This window comes from Columba livia, chromosome 20, assembly GCF_036013475.1.
Source record: "Columba livia isolate bColLiv1 breed racing homer chromosome 20, bColLiv1.pat.W.v2, whole genome shotgun sequence".
NCBI lineage: Eukaryota > Metazoa > Chordata > Aves > Columbiformes > Columbidae > Columba > Columba livia.
The window spans coordinates 1,377,414-1,383,454 of record NC_088621.1 but is presented as its reverse complement, the minus strand read 5'-3'; the positions used below and the strand labels follow the sequence as shown (position 1 = coordinate 1,383,454).

At 58.3% G+C, this 6,041-nt stretch overlaps 1 protein-coding gene across 1 annotated transcript in view; it reads right to left on the bottom strand.

Moving 5' to 3' along the window:
* The window catches only part of ACACA (acetyl-CoA carboxylase alpha), a 149,834-nt gene that overhangs the window by 136,854 nt on the left and 6,939 nt on the right, over positions 1 to 6,041 (bottom strand). The gene's annotated exons all lie outside the window — the stretch shown is intronic.

Below are 6,041 nucleotides of genomic sequence, written 5' to 3'. Positions count from 1 at the left end.
ACCTGCCTGTATCTGTACCCATCAGTTTCTCACCCTGAGGTAAATGCATGACAACAGCTGTATGGATGTGACCACTAAATTACCTAGAAATGTTATTATTTAAAGAAAAGCAGCAGTAATAAGCTACACATTAAAGATTAAAGTCTGTAGAAATCGAGACTGTATAGAAGAGGAATGCCAAGGGAAAAGACAGAGGAAGCTGTAAATCCTTGGGAATGTCTTTTAACACTAAACAAACAGCCCAACTACCTTTTGCTCGATCTCCTCTGCTGTGACTTGTACAAAAAAGCAGCAGAAAAGCCAGATACACCGGTACCCGCTGTGACCATCCCGAGAGCAGCGACAGCCCCCAGCACACCCTGGTGATGTTCCTTCGCTCCAAAGGGACCCAGACAGCACTGTGAGCGTGACCTGGTTGAACCACACACAGAACTGCCCAAACCCGAGCCCTGCGCTTCGGGCAGCGCCGAAGAACGCGGCCATCCGGAAAACATCGGGGAGAAACGATCTCTGGAAAGGCGAGAACACGATCCAGGAGAGGAACCAGAAAAGAGACTTTTCCAAGGTAAGTAAGTGGGGCTGGGTTATTTCACTCTAATAGCATCAATGTACAAAACCCACAGGGTTTCCCCTTTCACGGGGCATCTCCCAAGCCGGGAAGGTAACAGCCTCCAGCGCCTCTGCCAGCCTGGTCACCTTCAGTTGCCGGCTACAACACAACGGGCTGTTGTGCTGCGCAAAGCACCAAGAAAAGCCACATCAGAAACGGGCTGTTGGGTTCAAAAGCTCCACTGCGCCAGTGCCAGGTTTGGGCTGAGGGGGCAGCGGGGTGGCACGTGGGGGATCTCCACCCAAGAGCTTTCAAACCACTTCCAATAAAATAACCCCCCAGGAACAGACAAGCAAACCCCAGCGAGCGGTGCCGGCGCAGCCCGAGCTCAGCTGTTTAAATGGCCGGATTTCTGCAGGAGGTTCCTCTGCGGCACGAGGGCTCCAGCCAACACCACCAGATCCCTGTCCCTTCAGCAACAATCGCCAACGGCTCTTCCTCCCCTCCGCGCTCTCTCGAGCACCCTTAAAGCAAAGAGAAGCCAGCGCTCCCTCTTCCCATCGCTTCTGTCCCCTCTCAACACTGCACAGCCCCTCTCAACCATTTCCCAATGCTCTGAGAAGGTGTTTTTGCAGAGAAAAGCCACCCTGAGCTCCCGGCTGCCTCTGCCTTGCCGGTCCCTCCTCCTTTAAATCCCGGCTCTTCTCCGACTCCTCACAAAATGTCTCCGTGCTGCCTGCCAGACCCGCTCCAGCCTCCCAGGAGCGAGCTGTCGCCTCCATGTCGTTTGGAGAGGCATTGAAAGGGGGGAATCTATCTTTATCCACGCTGGGAAGCGCCATGCGCGGCTCCAGCACCGTGCGAGTAATTAACAATAATGAAAAGTTGGGGTTGCCATGGATATGCTGTTCTATTTACAATGTGCATCTCTCCCCATCACCCAGACCCGCGCAGCAACCGAGGGAAATCAGAACCCCATTCAGTGCCTTGGCGCGGGGGTTATTTTTAACCGGGATGCTGTGACAGCCGGGGGGGACGGCAGGGGCAGGACAGCGGCTGCTCCCACCACGGGTTGAATCCTCCATCTGCTGGGTGCTGGGGCCGATGCCGGGGTTCTGCTGGTGCAGGTTCTGTTGGTGCCTCACCCAGACACGAGCTCTCTGGACAGCTGCTGCCAGTGGAAAAGAAACCCCATAAAATTGCTTTTCAGATACCTCAAACTAACCACTTGTGACCCTGCTGTAACAAAAGCTTGCGTGTGTCTGGCGTGCACAGCGCTCCAGAGCGCCAGCCCCCGTTAGTGCACTGTGGGCTCTCAGCTAAGGGTTGCAGTTGGCTGAATTAGAGACTCAGGTGAACATGAAAGATTAAATATGGAACAAGGCTGGGGACGGGCGGGAAGATGGCCAGTTTGGGTTAATGTGCCGATACGGGTATCTGCAGAATTAATTACGCCAGGACTGGGGCGATGCGGGGAGGCTGTTGCTGCTCCGTCCCAGCACAGCCTTAGTCACCGCTAAGAGCCGCATGAGGCATGCACGCTATGAATCCGCTTTGGGGCTGTGTTATTCGCCTGTCATTAAAAGCATCAGCGCCGGGGCTTTTTTTGGGTCTTACAGCTGCCGTCACACCAGCAGCAAACGCTGGTGGTGACTCAGCCGGGGAGGTGGGGGCTGCTGGAGCGGCTCCCGGGGGCTCGCGCCGCCCCCGGCACAGCACCGGCCTCCCCCGCTCCCCGCGCGGAGCGGATCACGCCGATAACGAAGGCACCAGAAGCCCTAGTTTTAGCTCCTACTCAAATTCCCATCAGGTGGGGCCGGTGAAACCTAAACCACCTCCTTTGGGAGAGAACACGGTGCCGGAACGGCAGCTTTTGAGCTGTGGTTAGAGCCACACCAGGGCTGCCCTCCTGGCTGCGGTGACACGGAGAAGGGAAAAATCCAAACCATGCAGCGATGCCCCATAGCGATCGCTTCTGCTCCTCCAACAAACTGGTTCAGTGACCTTCTGGGAGGAACCAGTGCGGAAAGCACCCATGTTTCCATCCCGCTCCCTTCGACTGGAGCCCATGGAGGGTGCCAGGGAGCAACACACAAGTCCCTGCAGCCCCCGTCCCGCCTGGCTGCTCCCCACAGAGCTGAACGTGCTTCCACAGGGGAACCAGGGGCCCGACCACACACCCCAACCATGCAGCACGGGGTCAGGACACGTGGGAACGCGAGGAAGAGCATGGAAAACCCAGACATGGGGTCAAGCACAAGCTGGGAGCACAGGGGGTGCCCAGCATTTTGGGCATCCGTGGTGTGGGGGCTGTTAGACCCTATAGAGCCCACAGTCACCTACAGCCCATCAGGTGGGAAAGCAGAGGGAAAACTGGCTGTGGAGGACGGTGCTGTCCGCAGGCAGCCGGTGGGGTGGCTGGCAGCACAGGGAGGCCGGGGGATCGCCCAGTGGTGACTAAGCCCCTGGCACGGTGGCTCCCGCAGCCCAATGCGGCCGGGTGAGACACACCTGCGCTACCGAAACACTTCCCGCTTCACCCGCCGGCCCCGTGAATCAGAACACCCCGTGGATTTGGAAATGGTCACACACCCTCGCATCCCAGCCATGTCCCGGGAGCCCCCAAGCCAAAACGTCCCCCTGCCCGGCTGGGATATGCTACCCCCTCCGCTCCTTGTGTCGCCAGAAAGCAAACAAACAGCCTGCAGTGTTGTGACATCCCCCTGTGTCCCCAGAGAGGCCTCCAGTGACCCACATTTGGCCACTTAAATTGCACGCGGTGACCTCAAGCTCAGGTTTTGTTTTCCCTCATTAACAGGCCATAGCCCGAGCGCCTGCTCGGGGATCTCTGCTCCGCGCTGTCACCTCGCGTTGACCGAGAGGCGGCCGACGGCTCCGCGGCTGGATTTATCCCCAGGAGATCACTCGCTGCCTCCCCAGGTCCCCGCTGCCGTCAGGGGGGTGGCAGCACCCCAAACCCAAAACACAGCTCTCCCGAGTGCCTCAAAGGTGCCGCTTGGCTGGGACACAAGTGCTGCCAGGACAGTCAGTGCCCGTTGCTCTGTGGTTTGCACACCCTGGGATGCAGTTGTTGCTACCGAAAACCAGGAGGCCCCACATCCCCGGGCTGTTTGCATCACGCAGGGACCTTTTTTTGCATCACGCCTGTGCAGGCGGCCGAAGGCGGGGAAGAGTAAACTCTGTCGTAGCCATGGAAACTGGAGAGGATGGATGGCGGCGGATCCCTGCACACGCTGCCACGGGTGGAATGGAGCATCTGCTCCCCACTCAGCCGACCTGCATGACCCCGGCTGCTGATCACACCCCAGTCACAGAAGGTGATAGGAAAACACCCCAATGATTAAGCTAATAGCCCTAATGACCAGCTAATGGACTGCGGGCCAGACGCACCCTTCGGGAATGTGCCCGGGACTGCACCCTGCCACCCTCACCCCAGCGCGGATCTGTCAGGCTGGGCTGTGCTGAGGTGGCTTTGAGCCCCTCCATTGCCCCCAAAGGCACCGTGGGGTGTCATTGAGAGGGTCTGGTCCTGCTTGGAGCATCTTTTCCCCAACACAGTCTTCATATCTCTTCCAAGAGATGCACAGGATCCTACAGGAAGGGGGAACCTGCCCACAACACAATGTCAGCTTTACAGGAGAGCTGCTGCTGGTATCCCCATAACCCAGACAGCACCTGCTGGGAGCAGGGCCGGGGGCAGGGGGTCCCACGGAGGTGCCGCTGGCCGTTATGAGCAGCATCCGAGAAAGCACTTGCTGCCCCACACCTCCCCCGCACTCAGAGCAAACCCTCCCGGTGCATCCATTGTGGCCGAAATGGCTCTTTGCAGGAGGGGACAGAAGGACACCAGCCTTCCGGCAGTGCCCGGCCTGCCCGCTGAGTGTCCCCGGCCCTGCTCCAGCGCCCACAAGCAAACCCTTTGGCGGGGCTGAGTGCGGGGAGGAGCTGACATTTCCTTTTAGCTCTGGTACCCGCTGCATTTGCCACATCCTTGGGTCAAAGGCCTCCCAAGTTTCCCTCTTTGCATCCTCTAACCCACGCTAAAAACACATAAAGCTCACGGCGGGGTGAAGGTTAAAAGCACAAGTCGCACCAGCATTAAAAACATCCGTGCGCAGCTGTGTGAGTGGTTCGGAACCACCTGTGATGAGCAGCTAGGACTGTGCAAGAGCCTGTTTCTCATTTAATGACAGTCAAATGGAGGGAAATGAGGGGTTTGGATGCTGATGGGGAGAGCTCCACAGGCTGGGGAGGCTGCCACCCCAAAACCCATCGTCATCGCTCCCTATGCTGCCTGTGGCAAGGGCTCCAATCGCCGGCTGCAGGCACAGCCCCTGCACCCCGGCTCCCGAGGAGACCCCCAGGGTTCAGCCCACCTCCGGCAGACCTGAGCTCGCCCAGGGGTTCGTCTCTGCCCTGACACCGTGCAGCTCCAAGAAAAGCAGCAGGTGAAGAGCAGAGCTGATGCAACACAGAGGCAAAGCAAACCTTGAGCTTGCAGAGCCGAAATCCTCACATTTTCAGTTTTTGGCCTTTTGAGGTTTTCTTAATTTGTCTATTTTTGTTCCTCGCCCACCTCCGCGCTGAGTGTGACGAGAGCCTTCGCTGGAGAGGCCGGGTTTTAAGGAAGAGCACTGGCTGTTATAAAGCAGCGAGGCTCTTGGAAAAACAGCCTCTGGAGCAATAAACAGCTCTGGTGCCGAGGGCTGTGAGGGACGGCTCCATCTGGGCTGCTGAGTCATGAAACCTGCCCAAGGGAGACACAAGCCAGAGGGCTCGGGGCAGGGGAAGCTTCCTATTAGGGATTTTTGCTATTTCAGTCCGAACATGTGACGGCAAAACCAGAAACCGAACAAAAGTGGGGTGGAAACGCTTCGCTCCAGCAGCTGGGGGGTTAAAGTGGAGGCCACCTCCTCCTCCTCCTCCTCGCCCCACTGCACCCGGGTCCATCCCCGCCATGGTGGGGGCGGTGGGAGCAGACCCGGACACCTGAGCCCCATGATTTCCAGCCAAAGCCAAACTTGGGAATGGCCCAAGTCCACAAAACCCTGGCTTGGCTCCCTGTCCTAGGGCTGTCCCCCTCAACAGGGACCCCGCTACATCCCCACGTGTTGTCATGTCCCCATAGGGACCCTGTGATGCCCCTGCATGGACTCTAACACATCCTCACCCCCACAGGGACACCACCATATACCCCCAGGGACCCTCACTTGTCCCCAGCCCTAAGGGACCATGTCATGTCCCCACATACTCTGGTAGAGACCCCATGGGGACACACACAGCACGTCCTACCTGTAACAGGGACCCTACCATGTCCCTTTACGGACCTGGCCATGTCCCCACAGGGACCCTGCCACATCCCCACACGGACCCTCTCGTGTCCCCATTGGGGTCCTGCCAATGTCCCTTCATTGACTCTGGCACATCCCCATCCCCACAGGGCTCCCGTCTTGTCCCCACGGAGACCCTC